A 22,803-nucleotide genomic window follows, 5' to 3' on the forward strand; every position below is an offset into this window, starting at 1 on the left:
GGGTAGTAATTTCTCATGGATTCAACCTTGATGATTCTCCTTGCATCTGCTTTTTCTTTTCTCTCTCTGCTCCTTGCATCATAGCTGCTCCTACTGCCGGCACCTACATAGCCGCTTGACTGACTCTAACAATGACTTACCACCTCCTATGTGTCTCTGTTTGCACCCAGATTTACGTTCCCTCATTAATCCCAAAGCGCACAGGTTTGGCCATGTCATATCTACCCCCCAAATCTTTCCTTGGCTCCCTGTTTTCTATTAAATTATGAAGACATACCAAAACTGTATACATGTCCTTTGGTATACCCCGTCAGTGGACACAAGGGTGCTGTTGTTCATATGGTCACAGATAATAGTCTATTTTGATGTCGACGTAGTGGCCCACTGGTGAGTGAAGTGTTATCAGTTTCCCTTTAATAAATGCTATGGACTGAATTGTGTCCCCAGCCAAAATTTGTATGTTGAAGCCCTAACTCCCAATATAACTGTATTTGGAGATAGGGCCTATATAACGGTAATTAAGTACAGTTAAATGGGGTGATGTGGGTGAGACCCTGATATGATAGGATTAGTGTCCTTATATAAAGAGACAACTGAGAGCGCCTTCTCTCTCTGTCCCTGCACACATGCACAAAGAAGAGGTCGTGTGAGTACACAGCTGGAAGGCAAGCCAGGAAGAGAGCCTGCAACAGGACCTGACCCTGCTAGCACCCTCATCTTGTCTTCCAGCTTCCAGAACTGTGAGAAAGTAAAGTTCTTTTTCTTATGGAAGCTCAAGCTGACTAACACAAATCACAGACACTTACTTTCGGTCTTTTGTGTGCCTGGCACAGGACATCTCGGGAAGTGTGGCCCCCTGCCGTTATACAGTTTAGGTAAGTCCCCTTGTCCTTGCCCTGTTACTCTGCAGCTTTCTGTCAAAATGTAAGAGCAAGACACTGTGTTGTCATTGAGTTTAAAAAGATAATGAAGAGCTTATATCTTAGGAGGAAAGAAAGAGAAATGACTCAGTGGGAGTTGAATCTGCCCACATGCTGAAGGCACGTGTGTAGCTGAAATGATGTTCTAGGCAAGCAATGTAAGGAATAGATTATAATATTAATTACCCTTCAGCTCAACACAGTTCAGTTTTTTTCTTTAAAAAATTTTTTGATTATAAAAGTAAGAAGTGAAAAATACCTGTACCTCATAGAACATTTAAAAGTATAGTACGGAAAATTTGTAAAGCAATAGGATGAAAGACACTCATAATCTTACAGATAACTTTTATTCCTTTTTTGTTTTTTGTTTTTTGAGACAGAGTTTTGCTCTTGTTGCACAAGCTGGAGTGCAATGACGCGATCTCAGCTCACTGCAGCCTCTGCCTCGGCCTCCTGGGTTTAAGCAGTTCTCCTGCCTCAGCCTCCTGAGTAGCTGGGATTACAGGCACCTGCCACCACCCCCGGCTAATTTTTTGTATTTTTAGTAGAGATGGGGTTTCACCATGTTGGTCAGGCTGGTCTCAAACTCCTGGCCTCAGGTGATCTGCCTGCCACAGCCTCCCAATGTGCTGGAATTACAGGCATGAGCCACTGCCCAGCCCTTTTATTCCTTTTTAAAAAAGTCTTTTTTAAAAAACATGTCTTTTCATGAATTTTTAAATATTTGTATACTGTTTTCTGTTTTATGGATATAAGATAATTTTCTACCTCTTTAAACATTTAGGGTATTTTCTTTTTAAGTTTTTTAAAAACTATTTTTAAGAATATGATGGACATTTTTGTACATACATTTTTTTTCCCCCAAAATAATTTCCTTCAAACAGACTCCTTGAAGCAGAATTACTTGGTCAAAGGGCATAAGCATTTTTGCGGATATCCTACTTACCACTGATGTTTGAGTTCTTTCTGTGTGAGCAAGGGTCACGTTTGGCTTTGGCATCGTGGGTGGAGGTCTGGGGACAGTGAGATGAAAATGAGATGTGACCACTACCCCTATAGAGTGCGTGTAATTTACCAAGGAGACATACCCATAGGTATGGAAGCTTTGAGAACCTTTTACTTTGTAATTTACATCGTCTTCCTGAAACAACACGAAACAAGCTAGCACTTGGAAATATCTTGACCTTGGCTTTGGTACGTTTTCTGGGATTTTGGGGCCATCTTTAGACTCATAAGTGGGACAGTCATGCTTTCAGTAAGAAAGAAACATACTCATATTTAATAAGCCATGTTCAGTTTTAAAAACTAGATTTGTGAATGTTATATTGGTGTACTTCTCTGAGGAAATTTTGATTAGTGGTCAAAAAATTATGAGCATGATAATTTACTTCCTTTAGCCACATACTGCTATTTCTCAAAGAGATTTTGCCAAAAGAGGATTGCTTTAAACTATCTAAATGTAAGCTTAGCATGTATCCAGAAAAGTCCACAGCTCAGAAGTCCACAGCTTGATGAATTATCACACAGTGAACACGCTTATGTAATCACAACACAGGCCAAGCCATAAAAATTATTAGCATCCCAGAAGGCTCCCTTCTCATCTCTAGCCCTTCCCTCCTCTCTTAAGGCAACCATTCTTCCTCAGTTCCAGCAACCTGGGTTTTGCCTCCTGTTAAGAAAAATTTTTAATCATTTTGGAAACTTACTTTAAAAATTAAATTCAAAGGGTCTAGCTAATCTACCTGCGTATCCCTTATCTATTATGGTATAACAAATCAATCATCCCAAGCCTTTGAGACCAAAGGTGACAATAGTGTTTATTTCTTGTGACTCGTGGATTGACTGGTTGGTGCTGTTGTCCTCTCCTGGGCTTACTTGTGCAGCTACATTCAGGGCTGGGATCACAGGGCCCCTTCCCATGTGGTCTTTCATCCTGGGCTTCTACATACTGTGGCCACTTCAGGGCAGCTTTCCAAAAGGACAGAGCTGGAGGCTTCTGTCCTCTTGAGGCCTAGGCTTTGGAATTTGCATAGCCTCACTTCTGCCATATCCTGTTGGCCGAAACAAGTAGCAAGAGATCCAGTTGTATCCCAGACTCGAGAGAGTGGAGAAATTGCCTCCAACTCTGAATTGGGGGGAATGACAAAGTCACATTGCAAAGGAACATGCCATTAGCAATCTACCATATCATCCGAAAAGTGCTATGATCCTGTATAGACCAAGTTTATTGTTAGTACAGAACGCTAATATTGAGGCTCTGCTCCACTTGGTTCACGTGTGAACAGTCAGTTGACAGAGCCAGGATGCGTGGGGCTGGTAGGGGATGTGTTGTCTCTGTCTAATAGAATAGGGATCAAAAATAGAAGAGCTTTTGAGGATCGCTTTTATTTATTTATTTATTTATTTTTTGTAGATCAAGTTTGAACTTTACTAAATCATTTTCTTTTTCTTGATGTTTCGTTCATTGCTTCAAATAGCCCCTGCTTATCTCATGAAGTGATTTGAAGTCAATGCTTTAACAACATGAAAACTTTTCTGGAGTTAAAATGACTGTTCTTTAAAGCACATTGTACCTTAACCCATCAGAGGTAGAATTTATGGTATAGAAAAGTCTTCTTTTTCTTCTGACTCTAGACGCCCAGTGTAAGACAGTATTCAGATGGCCCCATTCATTTGACTCCTGGGTCTTGCAATCTTTATCAGAGTGAAATAGTCAAGGTAATACCAAGAAGAGTCTCTGACTCATCAAAAACCTCCAACTGACATGTTACTCAGATAGATGCTTATAGGGTGCTTAAGTCTCATGTTTTCTTTGACTTGTCTTTTTACCCAGGTGTCTTTTCAGAATGGGGGGAAATGGTGTTTTGGATTTCACTTGGTGATTTGGTAATGATAGTAGGAAGGTTGGGTCCTTTTTATTGAGCATTTTCTATGTTCAGGGAGTTCACTGAGCTTAGTGCTTTTCATACGTTGTCTTACAGAGTTTGCGGGGGACAAATTAGGTAATCCATGGTTAGCACATGATACATAATAAAAGCTCAATAATGGTTAGCCACCAACACCAAGAGATGGATAATAATAATTTTCATTTAATTGAACACTTACTATGATCTAAATTAGATTCTATTTGTGTTATTAACTTGTATGATCAAATCATCACAAAACCCTCTAAGATTAGTTTTAGTATTATACACATTTTTATATTAGGAAATCCAGGTACAGAGAGTTGAAGTAATTCACAGAGTTAGTAAATGGCAGAGCCAGGATTTAAACCCAGGCCAGGGCATCTGAATCCAGGTCATTGGTACCTTTTCTTGGTTCTTGGGAATGGAATCTTCATGTGCATTGACTTGGTGTCTGGATTGTTGGAGAGCAAAAGTAAGATATCAGCCCACTTCCCTCCTCTAGTGTTTAATTCCAGGTCCAGGCATCCTGGGCAGGGGCTGTGAACTGGTGATGCCAGGTTGCTGCTTCACTCACTTAATGATCTCCCTGGGGTTTTGGCTTCTCACTTATGTGGTTCATTCTTCCCCTGTGAAGAGAGGAGCTGGCTTCCTTAAATCCTGACAGCTTTTTTCCCCTATGATGAACCAGTCATATAAAACATTTACAACTTTTCCTTTTTCTCAATGCTAGAATTCAAGATACTCTGTAAGGCAGGAGCTCAAAGCCCTTTACCTGGGCTAATTAGACCACCTATGCTAATTAGACCACCTCTTCTCATTTCTGTGTGTGAGGCTTCAAGTAAGAGTCTCCCAGTCTCCCCTGCAGTCAGTCTGAAGTAATTGCCATAGTTTTCCTTGGCATCGCTGGGTATTTTGAGGCACCTCGAAGGGCTTTGTCTCTGGGTTACTTAGAAGCGTAAGGATTAAAGTAGAATTGCAGGGAACCCCAGTTTTAGTCTCACCATGGAGTAGTTTGAAGGATTTTGAAACTCTGCAAATATAAATGAGACTTTGTGGTTCATTTTTTGATTGCCACCCTTCCCAATTTAGAAAACCTTTTGATCAGATACCATATTAGGCATTTTACAGATATTATTTCATGTATTCTTTAATTCTGCGATTTGTATTACTGTACCTACTTTCCAGACATGGAAGCTGAAGGACAATTATGTAACTTGCCTCAGGTCAGGTAGGTGGGAAGTAGCCCAGGTGGTACTGAGATCAGAGCTCAGGTTTTTCTGATTTCAAATCCTGTTTTTTCCTGGGTGACTTAACCCACTGATGTGTCCTTCAGGCGCCCTTTAAATCCCCCACAGAGCACATTTGGAAACCAGAACAGTTTTTGTCTAAAATTCATTACCTGGAACTTCTGTAGTCAGTAGTCGTTCTCCTCCTCATCCTCTTTCCATTTTTTCCTCTGAGTTCCTGGGATGAAGTAATGAAGCTTGGAGGCAAGAAGGCCTGGGATTAGGTTTCTTTTAAGATACTTGGCAAGAGAAAACAGAAGGGTAGACGTCATGAAAAAGTTTCCCATTGTATCTCAGCTCAGTGGAGGATACTCTGTCGAAAGGTTCAGTTCTTCCCATGAGAGGAATTAAGGAAGGGAAGAAAGACCTTGGCAAAATTGTTTTTTTTTTTTGTTTTTTTTTTTCCACCCTCTCCCTCTGACCAGCCTCAGTGCTTTGTGTTCACTTCTGCTTTCCTCTTCTACCACCTACACTATGTTCCTCATAGTGAATACCTCATTCTAACCTGCTATCTTGTTGCTCTCAGATCTCACTTGAGCTTCACTTGGAGATATGAAGAAGGCCTGCTTGTTAGGCTTGCAGTGGCCAGCTGTGCCTGCTTCTCCTGCCTTGTGGCCTCTACTTGCTCTTTGATACTTTGTGCAGCTGTGGAGCTTAAGAGTGAGCTAGTCCTATCTTTTCTCTGCAATAGAGGATAATTTTGACTGTGAAATCAGTTTTCAGTATTTTGTAAGATCCATAATTCTTCTCATTCCTTTTTGGGCATCATGGTTTATGAGATTCTGGATCGGCAGCCTTGGTAGAATATTTATATATTTATACCCCAACTTATTCTCTTTTCCTAGGACTAACTCAAGCAATTCAAAACAGTTTTGCCCCTCACGTTGTTTCAGATGGAAGCAGAATTAAAGAATAGTTATTTATGTATATAATTTCACAATAATCAGATCTTTCATTTTTCCCCACAGGGATATTGGCAGATAGCAATCAGAGTGTTTGCAGGTATGACATGTTGAGGGGAGGCCGGGCACAGTGGCTCATGCATGTAATCGCAGCACTTTGAGAAGCTGAGGTGAGTGGATCACCTGAGGTCAGGAGTTCGAGAGCAACCTGGACAACATGGCGAAACCCCATCTACTAAGAATACAAAAATTAGCCAGGTGTGGTGGTGGGCACTTGTAATCCCAGCTACTTGGGAGGCTGAGGCAGAGCATTGCTTGAACCTGGGAGGTGGAGTTTGCAGTGAACCGAGATTGTGCCACTGCACTCCAGCCTGGGCTACAGAGTGAGATTTTGCCTCAAAAAAAAAAAAAAAAAAAAAAAGTTAAGGGTAAAATATTGATTGATTCTGTAATAATGTTTGTATGGTACCTTAACAAGGAACTGGGTTTTGCATTTTTCTTCCTTGTTATAGCCAAGCCTTTATTGTTCTTACCTTTAGATTGAACAAAGAAATACAAAGGAAGTGAATTTTATAATAAGATGGCCAAAGGCATAATGATATACTAACACAGGTGTGAGGTCAGGTAAATCTAGGATAGAATCTAGGTTTAGCTACACTTATTGGCTGTGTCACCTCAGAAAGGTTGTTGAACTTCTCTGAGTTTTGCTTTTATCATCTTGAACAATAATGTCTATATTTTGAGATAGCTGTGACCGTTAAAATAATTAAATGAATTCATAAGCAAATGTCTTGCATATAGTGGGGCCTAGAACATTATAGTTCTTACTTTGTTTGCTACAAATGCAAAGAACAAGCTGGTCTGAGGGACTTGTATCTGGTAGTCATGCTGTGGGATCAACTTTGGAAAAAGAGATAGCTTTGGAGTTTTCTAGTCTGAAATTTTCATTATACAGACAAGGAAACAGACTCAGAGAAGGTAAATGACCATGTCAAAGCTGTAGAACTAGATAGGGACAAAGCTGAGACAAGAACTCAGTACCACTGACTCTTAGCTTATGGTCTTTTTATGGCATCATGACTGATTTGGTCTAGATGTATATCAGCATCTCTAGGGCAGGATTTCCTAAAATCACCTGGGAAGGAGTAGTGCTGATGTGGTTAAAAAGGTGTGTTCCTGGACTCCATCCTAGATTAATGACTCAAATCTCGGGAGTCTAACCAGGGATCTGCATTTTAACAAACATCTTAGACGATTCTTATGTATCTTGTAAGTTTACATTTATTTTGTAATGTAATACAAAATACATTACAAAGTGAGTTTGAGATGAGTTATTTGAGTTCACTGAGTTTGAGTCTCTCTGCTCTGCTGCTGTAATTAGGAGTTGATTTTCACAGTTTTCTGGGCACCTTCAGGCACTTAAAGAGTGCCTGGCACATAGCAAGCACCTTATAAGTGTTAGCTATAATAGCCCCATTTAAGTGTTATAATAATCCTTTGAAGGTTTTTGATCTCTTTTACAGGTATAGAAAACTAATGTACAGCTCAGTCATGTAACTTGCCCAAGGTCATCCAGCTAACAATTGACAGAGCTGATGCTGGAACTCGGCTGTGTGTCTGATGCTGAAACCCATGTGGGATAGTAGATTTTTTTCAATAAATATTGGAAGTTAAAGGATTTTTCTCACTAAAAGAATACCCCTCTGGGTTTGGTTGATATAGTCTGTTGAGACAGATCTAAGACAGACCTCATATAGATCAAATAATTCCTATTCTGGTTTATTCAAAACCAAAAAGTTCTGGAATGAGGCTTTCCTGAGAGTTAAGCAAGCTGGCAAAAATAATTTGTTAAAATGGGAAAGTTTTTATTTTCAGTCTCTGTGCAAATGAAATGGACGGTTGGATGGTTAAGGGAGAAAGTGGCAGCTGGCCGAAGAGCTTGACTCAGTTTCTTCAAGTCCAAAGAGTTCAGAGACTAGAGACCTTGGGGAAGTTTTATGTGCTGTCAAATTTTGTGGAGTGTGTGTGAGTGTGTGTGTGGTGGGGGCAGACTCTGAGCTAGCCTCTGGAGTCATGCATTTATTTTCCCCATGTTCTTTGGTTGAGGCAGTTGCAGTGCTCCAGCCAGGTTCAAGGGAATATAGACCCCACTGCCTGGTGGAGGAGTGTCTCTGCCTTATTCACCATTAAGAAAAATATGTGGGATGAAATGTATGATGGCTGTGGCAATCTTTGGGAAATAGAATCTGCAGCACGTGTTGACTCTACTTGTGCTAAATAGGTTCATTCAAGGCCTGGGTAGTTTATTGAGGTCCTTTATCCTCATAGTCAGCTTGGTTTATGGATTTAAACCAGGCAGATGTTAAAAAGGCTAAACTTAAACAGTTTTTGGGTGGAACCTGAACTGTGTTTACTCAAAACCATGTAAATATAAGATGGGGAGTGGCTGGCAAAGCCTTACCTCATCATGAAGGAATAATACATTGTTTTTTTTTTTTTTTCTTTTAGTAGGGAATAAATCCTTAGTCTGTCCAGGATCTTAGGCAGTTCATAGTCAGTGTTAGTGTTTTTTTTTTTTTTGACAATTGTTTAATAGGGTCTAAAATGTCTTAGGGGTTTGTGAACAAGACAGGCAAGATTCTACTCTTATGAACCTTTAAGTCTTGTGGAAAAGACAGACAGTAAACAAGAAAATGGTTAAGAATTGTAGTTATAAGGTTCTCCTAGGTAATGAATGAAGAGAGCCCATGGCAAGTGGTAGTTGTCATGATCTTATTTGAGCCTAGTTGGTCAGTAAAGGCATCAGAAAAGCCATGTGGGGAGTTTCACTTAGCCTCTTCTCTGGGGTCCCTGTGTGTGTACTACACTCAGGAGTTGAGATGAAATTGTCAGGGAACAAACATGGACTTGTTCACAGAATCCTAGAATAAAAGCTAGATTAACCACCCCTTCCATCTCTACTCTGCCAGTTCTTTTTCTCGCCTTCCTCCTACAAAGAAAGGTTCAGTAGAGGTAATGTAAGAACATGAAAGGAAGTAGTACTTTCACACAGTAGACAGTAAACACGTGGAATTTATGTGTCTTCCTTGAGACGGAAAGTGTAAAAAGATGGAGATTTTATAAGATCATGAAAACTGGATATGTAACAGGTTATTTAGGGAAGTTAGTAATATTCTGATCTGTGTCTCACCATTTAAATATATCCGGGGGCCTCCACTTGATTTCTTGTCCTCATCTTACCCCAACCATCAATATTAATTGCTTGCCTTCTTCACTTAAGCCTCCGGGGTCTGGGGATAAAACAACATTCAGTGTTCCTACCTTCATGTAGGCAGACGAAGAAGAAAGCACTGAGGCAAAATCACTGTAAGTTATCAACTAGGAAAGAAACAAATTCTGGGTGATAGGGAAGGATTAATGTCAGATGAAGTGTCAAGACCTGTCCCTGAGGAGGTGACCACAGGTTTCAGATCTCATGGTGCTAGGCCGAACACCTAGATTGGAAGATATTTTAGGCCAAATCCAGGGCATCATTGACATTATGTTTATGGCATAATTGAGGAAAGATCGGATGGGATCTGAGGATGCAGTGGTTCCTGCAGTGTATTGAATCCTTGTAGCCTTCATGTTGAATGAGAATCTTTTTTTTTTTTGAGACGGAGTTTCGCTCTTGTTACCCAGGCTGTAGTGCAATGGCGTGATCTTGGCTCACCGCAGCCTCCGCCTCCTGGCTTCAGGCAATTCTCCTGCCTCAGCCTCCTGAGTAGCTGGGATTACAGGCACGTGCCACCATGCCCAGCTGACTTTTTGTATTTTTTTTTTTTTTTTTAGTAGAGACGGGGTTTCACCATGTTGACCAGGATGGTCTCGATCTCTTGACCTTGTGATCCACCCGCCTCGGCCTCCCAAAGTGTTGGGATTACAGGCGTGAGCCACCGCGCCCGGCTGAGAATCCTTTACCCTAGCTGGAGGTGACTGTTTAGCCACGTTGAGTGTGGGCAACCCTGCAAAGCTCCTTAGCCTCTGAGCCCCAGGTCTGATGGAAACTATAGATTTCTTGGCTCTGCTGAAAGCTTGTCCCGTGAGTGCAAGGGAGCAAGAGATGTCAGAGGCCTGACTTCATCTTGGCTACTGTTTTTGTTGGAGGGCAGTTGCTAAGCAACACATCCCTCTGGCTGGAGTGAAGGAGATGGCCTGCGGAAGAGGGTGGAGGCAAGGAAAGTCGAGTAGTGCGTGAGTTGTGTGGAAGGATGACTTCTAGGAACAAAAATCCTTAGAGAGATTTTCATTTTCAGAGGGAGATTCTGTTGCAGAATTTCCCGTGTTCATTGTGTCTACCTCTCCCCACCTCTCTTGTGAGCGCTGTTCTTGGTTTAGGGGTTCATAGACTTTTGCTTGTTTGGTAAGAGCTATGCAAACCTCCAGGTCTGGTGGTAATTACTGAAGCAAGGTGGCCTGGTATATGAGAGTACATTTTCCCTTGTACAAACCTTCAAGGGGAAAGGGCCTGTAAATGAGAACATTTGGTTCAGATTATTTTGATTTGTGTTAATGGGTTGGTTCCAAAGTCATGATTTGCTTTGGGGTATCTAATGGAGAACACTTGCAGGGTGTTACATGTTTGCTTTTTTCAAGCGGCCTTGCGTTCTTCTGGGGTCACCTTTCCTTATTCTATAGATACTCTACTAACATTTCAAGAATTTTATTGTGTTCTGAAGAAGCATGTTTCTTGAAATTGTTCTTGAAAAGAGAGGAGTGTGGAGTGGTCCGGGTATGTAGTCTGTGGGACAGAAGGTTTGTGGCTGCTTCTCCCATTCCTTTAACCTGTTAATATCCACCTCGTCCATACTTTGTGTCATTTATGCCCCTGCCTTGTATACTTCTAAGCAGAGCTGAATTTCTGGTTAGGGCAGTTTATTCTTGGGTTCAGCACCCAGCACAAGAAATCTTGTGGAGTAGGATAGAATGGAATAAGTTCATTCTTATGTTTTGGGAAGGACTAAGAGAAAAACATGCCTAGAGGTCCCATGGGTAAAACCCAATAATTGATTTAAAAATGGGTAGTACTAGAGCATGGGATTTAGAAATCTGTCTTGTCGCCTCCCAGCCCTGTGTCCTTGGGCAGGCTACTTAACATTGCTAAGGCCAATTTCCATTTGTAAAATGAAAATGGAAATTCTTTCAATATTTCATTTGGAGGATTATAGGAGGTAATATATACAATAGGCTTAGCATGTAATTGTTTAATAAATGAATGGCAGCTGTTACTGTTAATAATTGTCTTATGTGTGGAGACTTCAGAGATTATACTAGTAATGGTATATTCTGGTGGGGCAAACTCATGAAAATTATCTTCCTTGAAGAATCACATCAGTTAGATGCCTTTCTTGTATGGATGTAGGGGACGTGAGTCAAAGGTCTCCCCAAATTTTGTTCCCCCATACCCTGGCTTTTTCCTCTGTTGGCATATCTGGCTCAGAAGTGGGCCTACCCCACCTTTGGCAACTTCTTTTACTTATTTTCTGGGTTGCTTTCTATGTCTGGAAAAGCTTGCCATGAATATTCCCTATCCCCTGTAATCACCCTAGAGGTTTCCAAGACCTCTTGGCACCTCAGAAGATGTTGGATGGTTGGCGCTGGGACCCAGGCATGCTCCCAAGTCTCTCTGGCTGCCGCTGCTGTTGGCTTCTCAAGCATGCAGCTGTGGGAAAGAGTGTGATCACTCCTGGGAGCCAAATTGAGGCCTCTGCCTTTCTGACACTGAGTGGAGTTCAGGGATGCAGGGACATAGGCTCATTCAAGCAATTAATGTGGGGTTCATCCACATAAAGATGACACCTTTGGTTGCTAAGGCACTGTCTCCCAAAAAAAGAAAGAAAGTCTCATTTTTAGCTTGCATGTAATGACACTTGTCAAGTATCTTACTATATATTATCTCACTTAGTACCCACAACAGTGGAAGGAGACAGTTATCATCTCCAGATGAGGAAACCAAGGCTCAGGAGTGCACCGCTTCCCAAGACCCTGTAACTAACAATGGCAGAGCCAGGATTCAGCTCCAAGAATGTCTGAGGTCAAAGCTCAGGCTCTTCATCACCACATCACGGTGTCACCTTTGGTAGTTGCTAGAGTGGAGTGGCATGATATCAGCTCACTGCAACTTCCGCCTCCGAGGTTCAAATGATTCTTATGCCCGGCTAATTTTTTATGTTTAATAGAGACAGGGTTTTGCCATGTTGGCCAGGCTGGTCTCGAACTCCTGACCTCAGGTGAGCTGCCTGTCTTGGCCTCCCAAAGTGCTGAGATCACAGGTGTGAGCCACCATGCTCAGCCTGAGAAATTGCTTTATATTGCTCTTTCCCAGACATTCTTGTTTTCCCTGTATGAGTTGGCGGTTTGAAAGCTTTTTTTTTGAGGGTGGTGTCAAAGACATTGAAATATGATGAAAGTTCTAAACTGTCTCCCAAGAAAATTCATGTTTACCCAGAATTCATCTTCAATTTCAGAAGGTTCAGGACCTTCTAGAACTCTTTGAGAACTCCAGAATAAGAATATTTTTAGGCTGGATGTGGTGGCTCATGCCTGTAATTCCAGTAGTTTGGGAGGCCGAAGTGGATGGATCACCTGAGGTCAGGAGTTTGAAAACAGCCTGGCCAACATGGTGAAACCCTATCTCTACCAAAAATATAAAAATTAGCCACACGTGGTGGTGGTTGCCTATAATCCCAGGTACTTGGGAGGCTGAGGCAAGAAAATCGCTTGAATCTGGGAGGTGGAGATTGCAGTGAGGTGAGATCATATCACTGCACCATAGCTGGGGCAACAGAATGAGACTTCGTCTCAAAAAACAAAAAAATCCCAGCACTTTGGGAGGCCAAGGCAGGTGGATCATGAGGTCAGGAGATCAAGACCATCCTGGCTAACACAGTGAAACCCCATCTCTACTAAAAATACAAAAATTAGCTGGTCATGGTTGCACACTCCTGTAGTCCCAGCGACTTGGAAGGCTGATGCAGGAGAATTGCTTGAACCCAGGAGGTGGAGGTTGCAATGAGCAGAGCTCATGCCACTGCACTGCAGCCTGGGCAATAGAGTGCGACTTCATCTCAAAAAAAAAAAAAGAATGCTTTTAGTCGATTGTACGATTGTAGTGCTGCTTTCGGGCCATTCCTCATCTGCTCTTTGATGCCTGCTGACCTTAGCTGAGGCCAGCATACATGGAGGAGCCCTCCATGAGGACTGGAGGGACGCACTTCCTTTTCCTCTTCTCCTTTTGCTAATAAGCAGCCTCCTGATTTCTTGGCCCCAGTGTTGCTGCCCAGAACAAGCACCAGGAATGTCCCCAGGAGCTGCAGCTCTTGAGCAAGGCTGTTGGGAAAGCAGGGAAAATCAGTCTTTTTCTTCCTCGGTTGGGTTATTTCAGGGGTGAGAGGAGAGGGAGCCGCAAAGACTCTGGGATTTTAGGAATAACCAAGCTACTGTGTGTTGATCATCTGTTCTGTGCCAGGAACTGTGCCTAGGTGGTTTGCATCCATTATTTCTTATCCTGACAAGAATGCTTCCAAGTGGGTATTTGTTATCACCCTTACTTTACAGATGAGGAGGCTGAGACTCAGAGAAGTTATGAATAGCAAATGGCCAAGGTGGGAGTCAGGTCAGGTCTCTCAAATCATGGAGGTCTTCTGTGCCTTGCGGCTACCCTAGATGGAATCAGGCCTCTGGGGTAAAGGGTAACTTCATGCCCTTTGCCGATAAAGGAAATGCTTTTCCTTTCTGGTGACCAGACATCCGCAATTACTGTCTTTGTTATGTGCTCTAGATGGCCTCAGTGCTGAACTGCAGACTCTTGTATTTTTAGAAAAGGAAGAGCCTTCTGTGTGTACTGTTTATGTACAGACACATATCAGTTTCTGAATACTAAAATCAGCTAAAGCAGCTGAGTGTCAGCTTTGGCTGGTGTCCAGATACTGGCGGCCCTGTCTTCTGGCTGGCAGGTCCTTACCATGATGGCTTCAGGGACAGAACTGACCCCTCATGTCTCTTTTCCTGATAGACTAAGCTCTGAGTCCCCACAGAGACGTTCCTCTACTTCTTCCCCAAGTCTGGACTCGCCGCTAGCTCAGCTCCTGGCTTGTCAGCAGCTGGTCAGGCTGCATCCCTTTCTTTTTTTCCATTTCCCTGCTTACATTTTCTCCTTTTTTGTTTCCTCACTCCCACCTCACTCAAATGCCTTTTTTCCTCCCTGAGACCAACTACATTTTTATTTTTATTTTTTGTTATAGTCAAAGAGATGTATTTTGTGCACTGCAACAAAATGCTACTTAAGGTATTCATGTGTGAAAACCATGCATTGGTTTCATGGGAGGGCAGTGCACGGTGGCGTTTGGGTCTCTCTGTATCACTATTGTCTGCTCACATTTATAGCTGACTCATGTTGAGCTGTATGCCAGACCCTTGCTTTGTGTATTACCTGTTGAGCCACAGTTACCTGTGTAAGGGTGGCTCTGGTATTATCTCATGAGCCTGAGACCTTTCCAAGGTCACATGGCTGCAGTTGTGTCTGAGCACAGAGGGGTGCTGAGGTGCATGTATCCAGTGAGGAGGAGTCACCAGTGCATAGGCGGGAGGGTGGGGCACCCTACCTTTGGTGCCTGTCTCTTGCTCCCAGCGGAATGTCTTTTGGCGTGGTCCAGGGGAGCCAGAATTTCAGGTCTTTTTGAGGATTAGTCTGTTTGACCTTCTTCTCCTCTCTGGGAAAGAGGATTTGGATGGGATTTCCTTTCAGTGGGGATTGTGTCTTAGTGAGGGCTGCAGAACTGGGCCTGATGCTGCTGGGATGTGCTGTGTCATTCCTACTCACTCTTCTGCTGTGACCGCCCCTACTTCTTCCCCTTTATACCCTAGAATGAAGGCTGCATCTCACAGACATTTGGGAGAAAAAGAGATTTACATCTTGTACTGTCCTGTGAGGATCTATATATAGGATATTGAGTAACCACTTGTAAGACACTTTGGTATCTTATTTTGGTAGTTTGACTGATGTCCTTTAGTCTTGTTTTCTCTTTCTTCATTTATTAATTCATTATGTATTGATTAGTATGCTTAAAGCATATATGTATGTGAATAACTCATCCTTAAAGGAGGATACCATGGGGGACAGTGAGACCCAGAACCAGTCGGTGTGCTAAGGACTTTTCATGTCTCATCTCAGAACAACCTTATGAGATGAGTAGGAACCAAAGAAGGGGTCTGCAAAAAAAGAGGTAACGGGTAGTAATTCATGAAGGGCCACATGTGGGGCTTCCAGAGTGAGAATCTCAGCTCTGTTGCTTGCTGTCTGTGCACCATGGGCAGATCACTCTGCCTCTCTCACCTTCTCTTTTCTCATCTGTGAAATGGGGATAACAGTGCCTATCTCATAGGATTTTGAAAGTCAAATGAGACAATGTTTGTAAATTCATAGCATTTCTCTGGTACACGGTAAGATCTCAATAAAAGGTGGCTATTTTTAAGTTGCTATTATTAGATATTGTTATCTCCTTGTTTTTAAGATACGGAACCTGAGCCTTGGGGAAGCTGCCTCAGCTTAGGTCACACAGCTAATACAGCAAAGGATGGTGATGTCTTAACTGCCATTAGGTGGCACAAATAGAGTACCACGAAGAGGCTCAAGGGAGAGAAGCAGCACCTGTGTTGTGTAGGTGGTGAGCAGTGGTGCAGATGGACTGGCATGGGCCTGGGGGGACCCCATGGAGGAGATGGCGTTTGGAGGATTGGCCCATCTGGATACCTGGAGGTGGCGAAGTGCAACCTTGTTGGTGGAGAGAACATCAGGACAGACACTCAGCGATGAGAACTGGGTTGTGTATGAGCTCAGGCATCCTCTGATTTAGAGCAGAGGTGAGGCTGTGTAAGCTTATGAGGGCACGGGCTGGGCTGGGTGAGTTCTGACCTAGAAGAGTGCCTACCCCCTGGGAGGGGCTCCACACACAGTTGTTCAATCCAATTGAATGGCAGTGTCTGGAGGTGGCAAGCTTTAGTTGGTGGAGGGGAGTGACCAGGGAGAAAGGAATTTTGAACTTCAGTTGGAAAAGTTGATTTCTGCTCACAGTGAGACGTGGAATTCTTTCATTTGTACGGCAAAAGGCTAGCTCTCTCAGCCACCTGGTATTTAAACTGTAAGTTGCTCTAGACACTAGTTTTGGTTTTACCTAGACAGTGAATCAGATACTGTCTGAGCTGTTTGATCGGCATTGCTCATGGTATTGGGAGGTTATAGGACTGGGTGGCCATTTCTCCATGGGGTCTTTTAAATTTAAGACCATGGAAGCTTGAGCCAAACAAAAGCTTGTTTGAAGTAAATATCGTGTGTGGCCCTGTGGTTTTCCCAATCCCATTTCCCTCCTTCACTCCCTTCCGTTTCTTCCTTGTTTTCTGTGGTCAGATTCTCACCATAGGTGGTTCTCAAGCCTTGGCTCATCAGCTGAGCGCAGATGCTCCTCACTTCCTCTAACCTATGTGTTAGAGAAGGGCTGTGTGTGCATCTTAGTTGTGTAGATGGGGTGGAAGCTGCCGAGGTGAGCACAGTGTGGAAGAATCTTGCCTACAGTGAGTCCTTAGGGAGGCAAAGGATGGCATTAGGTTTGAACATCTGTATCCTGGTTCTGCATATGATTCTTTGCATGGTTTTTATACGTTAGGTTTTCCTGTAGCAGGCTACAAGATCGGAAGCTCCTTAAGACAGGGGCCTGCTCCCTCACTGTATGTAACCTAGCCATGGCTTGTGGGAATTAACCAGTGGGCATCCGATTTATGGGCCAGGCAGCGCCTTTTCCGCCTACTTGGTTTCTTGGTCTTACTAAGTAATGACTGTCAGAGGACAAACATGGGTGTGTTAGAGATCTCAAGAGCAATTAGTTATCTTTGCACTAAATTGGTTTTAAACGAGAGGTAATGATCTGAAATTTACTGGAAGTCTCTTCTGTGCTGTTTATTGGTTCCATGGTGATACCGTTCCCAACTCTAACTTGATTTTTTATCAAATATGTTTATTACCCTCTTCTTTGAGCCACAAACAACACTTTAGAAAGGCATAAAGGGATGGGAGTCAAGGTCAGCAGTTTTGAAAAATGATTTGAAAGATCGAAACCATCTCAGGATAATTTTCACTAGCTAAAGCAATTCCAGTAGGTTTTCATTGAGGAGTAGGTGTGGACTCTTTTTTTTTCACCCATGGGTAAGACAGGTTCTCACACCCAAAAGACCCAAGACTTCAGAGCAGGGGAGGCACATCTCTTGTCTTTCCCCTCCCAAAGCATTCCCATTTGTATTTGGCTTGTCTTTTAAAAAGGCAAGTGGTGCTTAGCCACCATGTGATTTTTCTAAGACTCCTTCTCTGTCTTGAAATTCTCTCCTCCTCTATTGACAGTGTGCTCTCTGTGCTTCATTCATCCCCTCCTGATCATCCTTTCCTTGCTCACCTTCTTTGTCCTGTGGGTCTTCTCAGGGTTCCCTCCCTTACATTCTTCTCTCCAGCCAGAAAATCTGCTTCTGTTTGTCACTAATCTCTCCAGTCCCTGGCTTCTGCCACTACCCACATGAATATGATTCCTAGACTTCCCTCTGGCAGCCCCAGCCCTCTCCAGTTCTTTGGTTTCTTGATATCTGCTGGCACCTCTAATCTGTATGCATTGCTGGTGCCTCAATCCTGCCATGTTTCTGTCTTCTTCCCTCCAGCCTGCTTCACCTCCCATGCTTCCCGTTTCTGTTAAAGATGCTGTTCCTGTCCCAGTCATCCAGGCACAGATGATGATTTGTTTCACCTAGTTGGTCCCCAAACCCCATGGTTGTTCTGCATACACTTCTCGTCACGCCAGCCACTGCTAGTCCAGACCCTGGCTACCTCTCAGCTAGGCCCCAGCTGGAGCCACCTCACTTGGATCTTTACTTCACTTCCTCCGTGGAGACTGAGGCTCTGTTCCACTGCCTCCTGCAGCCTCATGCCCTCATTGTGTTCCCCAGGCCTCTGCAGAGCTCTGCCCGCCTCTTCCACTCTGCCTGTGGCTTGTCTCCCTCTTGTAGCCCTACTGTTTCCCACGTGTGCAGCTCAGTGTCCTGCCTCTGTGCTTTTGTTTAAGTTTTCCCTTCTTCCCATAGGGCTTATTCTCTCCATCTCTTCTTGGTTAATTTTTTTTTTTTTTTTTTTTTTTTTTTGAGACGAAATCTTGCTTTGTTACCAGGCTGGAGTGCAGTGGCACAATCTCGGCTCACTACAACCTCCATCTCCCTGGTTCAAGCACTTCTCTTGCCTCAGCCTCCCAAGTAGCTGGGACAACAGGTGCGTGCCACCACGCCTAGCTAATTTGTATATTTTTAGTAGAGACGGGGTTTCACCATTTTGGCCAGGATAGTCTCGATCTCTTGACCTTGTGATCTGCCCACCTTGGCCTCCCAAAATGCTGGGATTACAGGCATGAGCCACTGCATCCGGCTCTCCATGGTCAATTCTTTAGTGACCAGTTTAAAGACTCCTTCCTTAGAGGAACATTATCCTCTCAATGGGGGCAGTTTCTCAGTTTCTCCTCTGACTAAATTCTTGTTACAGATGATCTCTTTCTCTCTATGGTACTTAACTGCTTGTTCTTTTTCTTGGCACCAGCATTAAAAAAAAATTCTGTAGTTTTGAAGCATAGTATAGTTGTTAAGAGTACAGTTGGGAGTCATACCTGTACTTGAATACAAACTTTCGAAGTTATTAGCTATAGAAGGTGGAAAAGTTTTTTAATATCTCTGAGCCTCAGTCTCTCCATCAAATAGGTATAATGATGCCTTCCTGATTGGGCTGTTGGGAGGACTGAAGGAGATGGTATAAGTCAATATCAGACACATCATATGTCCTCTGTTAGTCCTGTTTCTACCCTTCTCCCTTCTCATTAGGCTGTTAACTTCTTGAGTCTGCATGCATTTTAGTTTTGTATTATGCAGAGCCTTGTGCCTCATATGTAGCAAATAAGGAATAGCTATTAGCTATTAGCCGGATAGCCAATGGACTTGAAAGGACTTTAAAGAGAGCATAGTATAGCCAATGCTTCTACTGTGCCAAAGTCTAGCATTAGAGCAGTGGATAAGCTCAATATGCAGTGTCAACCGGCCAAAAGATTTCTGTATTACCTCAGAAACACAAATAGTTTACACTGCAGATTCATCAGCAAGCATTTGATGATGGAATAATTTAATCGTTTCACAGATGAGTGGATTTTGTATTTTGTTCACATGGAAAATACATCCCCCCCCTCCACCCCACCCCGAGACAGAGTCTCGCTCTGTTGCCCAGGCTGGAGGGCGGTGGTGCCATCTTGGCTCACTGCAACCTCTGCCTCATGGGTTCAAATGATTCTCCCGCCTCAGCCTCCTGAGGAGCTGGGATTACAGGCGCATGCCACCACACCAGCTAATTTTTGTATTTTTAGTAGAGATGGGGTTTCACCATGTTGGTCAGGCTGGTCTCAAATTCCTGACCTCAGGTGATCTGCCTGCCTCGGCTTCCCAAAGTGCTGGGATTACAGGCGTGAGCCACTACGCCCAGCCAGAAAATAAATTTTTGACATTAGCTAAGATAACATCAGGCATTAGGTTGTTAGCAAACATTATTCTATGATACCCAGGCTTGAGATTGTAATTTTAATATTTCAGTTGTTTTATTATGAACAGCTTGGCATTTTGCCCCTCATAGGCTCATGCACGAGAACTGAGTTTTGCCTCATAATCAGAAGGTAACTCCTAACAATTTATGGATCACTGATGGAGCTGGTGCCTCCCTGGCAGCTGTGCAGAATTGGTTATAATCCTTTAGGCCCTATGTGGCCACCCCCTCCCTCACATTTTACACTGGTCTCCCCACCCCTGCCCTTTCTCCCATGTGCTGGCCTTAGTTGCTGTGCTTTCTCCAGCCGCATGATCTTGTGCACCTGGTGCTCTTTCTGAGTGGTAGTCTCTTCTAGCTCGTCTTTGCCAGGTTGACTTTATTTCTGCCTATTAATTTCACAGTTTATCATCCAGAGGTCCAGAGACTTGCCTGAGGTCCTAGCAGGTTATTCGTGGAGTCTGGGTATTTCCAGGGTCCATTCTACATTCCAGTACCTCCCCAGTCTTGGAAAGATGATTCATGTTGACCAGAAGACAGAAATGCAGCTGTCTTCTAGCAATAGTTTGGGTTTGCTCTCTCCCTCCTTCTAGAACTTGATAAAATAATGATAAGCACTTGTGCTAGAGGGTTGGATAGATTTTCTGTGAAGAGGCAAGTAATGCTGTGCAGAGGAATGTTAACTAGAAAAGAAAGAGTGGGGTATGCAGCAGCGGGCAAAGTATCAGAGAGGTGGTTTGGCCTGCAGGGGCTCTGAGCGGTCACGGGTAGTTTAGAAGGGACAGGTCTCAGGGGGGAGCCATTCAACCTTTGCAGTGTTGTGGGATGTTCACATATGTTAGTGGGTATTGTTGAGGGGACTTCATTGTCCTCTGGGGACTTGGAATTGGCTCTCCTCAAAGAAATTGCTGGGCCCCTCTTTCCTAGTACAATAGCTGGCTAAGGTCAAAGGCATCCTTGGGAAAGCAAGTCAGCATGGCAGGATCTGCACTCTTAAAACCATCCTTGCAACTTTCACAAAATTCAGGGAGACTGTCTTGGAGCAGATTTATTTTATTTTTCCCTAAACGACTAATTATAGCATTCGTGCTATTAATATGGATGCCTATGGCTTGTAACAACAGGGATTTCTCTCCACATCTCACATGCATTCTTACATGTTGATGCATTTTGGCTGCTTGCTGTCTGTGGACTGCCAGCAACTGGATTGGTTTTACATGATTTGGTCGAGTGTCCTGGATGGAGACAATGGGAAGGTTCTTTGATCCAGAGGAAGTCTGTGTTTCCCTGGAACTTTGTCATCATTACAACCATGATCTCACTCAGTAAGTTGGTGACTTATGTTCTAAAAGACCAACAAAACAGAGTTTACCGTGTAGGAGCCTTGTGTGTTGCTCTGCCTGTGGTCAGGGATTTGAGCTGCTGTCTCTGCATGCTGAAACACCATTGAAACACCATGATATTGAGCCCCTCCTTTGGCACAGAGATGTCAGAATCTCTCTTTTGCAGAGGCCTGCTACTTTGAAACCTTTGACCTCCCTTACTTCTCAAACTTGCCTTTGTCAAGCTCCAAAGGTAGAGGAATTTCTGATAGGGGAGGCCAGAGAGTCTACTTAGCAGAGAGCGGTGTCAGCTGAGTCTCACAGTTTGGCCCAGAAGAACTATGTAGACTCCGACATGGGTTTCTGGGGGCAGTTGGTGACAACTTATCTTTATGGTAGTGTAGCTTAGATTTTATTTTTTTATTTTTTTTTTGAGACAGGGTCTTGTTCTGTCACCTGGGCTGGAATGCAATGGTGCCATCTTGGTTCACTGCAACCTCTGCCTCCTGGGCTCAAGTGATCCTCCTACCTCTGCCTGCCAAGTAGCGGGGACTACAGACACGCACCATCACATCCAGCTAATTTTTGTATTTTTAATAAAATGGGGTTTCTCCATGTTGGCCAGTCTGGTCTCAAACTCCTGACGTCAAGTAATCCACCTGTCCTGGCCTCCCAAAGTGCTGGTATTATAGACATGAGCCACTACGCCCGGCCTAGCTTAGATTTTTAAATTGAGGGTTCTAGAGTCAGGCTTCTGGGTTTCACCTTGGTTATATCACTTACTGGCAATTTTCCCATTTTTAAAAGGTATTTTTAAACAATCGTATCCACCTCACAGGGATTTGGGGAGAGTTGAATGAATAATATCTTTGAAAGCACTTGGGGGCCAGCACAGAGTAAGCGTTCAACAAGTCATTGTCTTTCATGACAGAGTAGCCTTGACTCCGTGTTCTGAGATGCTGCAGGTCCTTCTCAGTGTGTAGTCAGCACTTACCTTTTCTACTCTGAAACACATTTGCAAGAGGCTACAAGCTTCAGGAGAGTTTGGTTATACATGTTTTTGTTTGTAGTGTAATGGGAAACACTAATGGACAGGACTAGCCCTTAGTAAATGTTTAATAATTACTTGTTGAAGGAACAAAAGAAGCTGTGAGCAGACCAAGAACAACAACAATGTGACAGGATGGTGTGTTTCGTGTAGCTAAGTCATTTTTCTTAGTTTATGACTACAAGAGCCTTCATCATCCTGGAGATCATGAGAGATCATAAATGAGAAGCAAAATATTGGGGACATTTTTTTTTAAAGCTTGTCACACAAAAAACTGCATGTGTTTAATTGCACAATTTGATAAACTTTATCTGTATACATCCATGAAGCCACCACCACAATGTTGGAAGAATTCTTAATGCCTGTCTCTAAAGTGTTTTGTTTCTCTGTAGCTGATAAACTGCTTCCACGTTGCCCTTGAATGTGGCTCCCTGCCTCATAAGGAAGGTAATGGGAATCTGCTTTGTTCCTCTCCACCATATTCCTTTCTAGGTTGCACCTGCAGTTTTACATTCTTGCCACTGAAATTTTCAGTGTTTATAGTGTATATTTTTCAAGTATCTCTCTCCACTAGAGTGTAGGTTTGGGGAACGGAAGGACTATGGCAGTTTTGTTCAGTGTCTTATTCATGCCTCCCACAGTCCCTGAAATAGGAGGTGCTCAATGAAGAGTTAAAGGATGAATGGGTGAGCCTACTGCCAGAATAAATAGATGACACTGTTGGGCCTGAGTTGGAAGCAAAGGAAAGTTGAGTTGTTTTTGGAGTTGAAAAGTTAT

The 22,803-nt window shown here is 43.2% G+C and overlaps 1 protein-coding gene and 1 long non-coding RNA gene across 6 annotated transcripts in view; one reads left to right on the forward strand and one right to left on the reverse strand.

The window, feature by feature from the left end:
- The window catches only part of ARHGAP26 (Rho GTPase activating protein 26), a 462,881-nt gene that overhangs the window by 63,378 nt on the left and 376,700 nt on the right, over positions 1-22,803 (forward strand). The gene's annotated exons all lie outside the window — the stretch shown is intronic.
- Positions 2,717-14,767, reverse strand: LOC116564815. The gene is made up of 2 exons (XR_004275206.1): positions 14,657-14,767; positions 2,717-4,856 (listed from the first exon to the last, which is right to left on the reverse strand). It is a non-coding gene; the product is annotated as an uncharacterized LOC116564815 (long non-coding RNA).

This window comes from Sapajus apella, unplaced genomic scaffold, assembly GCF_009761245.1.
Source record: "Sapajus apella isolate SASKATOON/1434 unplaced genomic scaffold, GSC_monkey_1.0 scaffold1, whole genome shotgun sequence".
Lineage (NCBI taxonomy): Eukaryota > Metazoa > Chordata > Mammalia > Primates > Cebidae > Sapajus > Sapajus apella.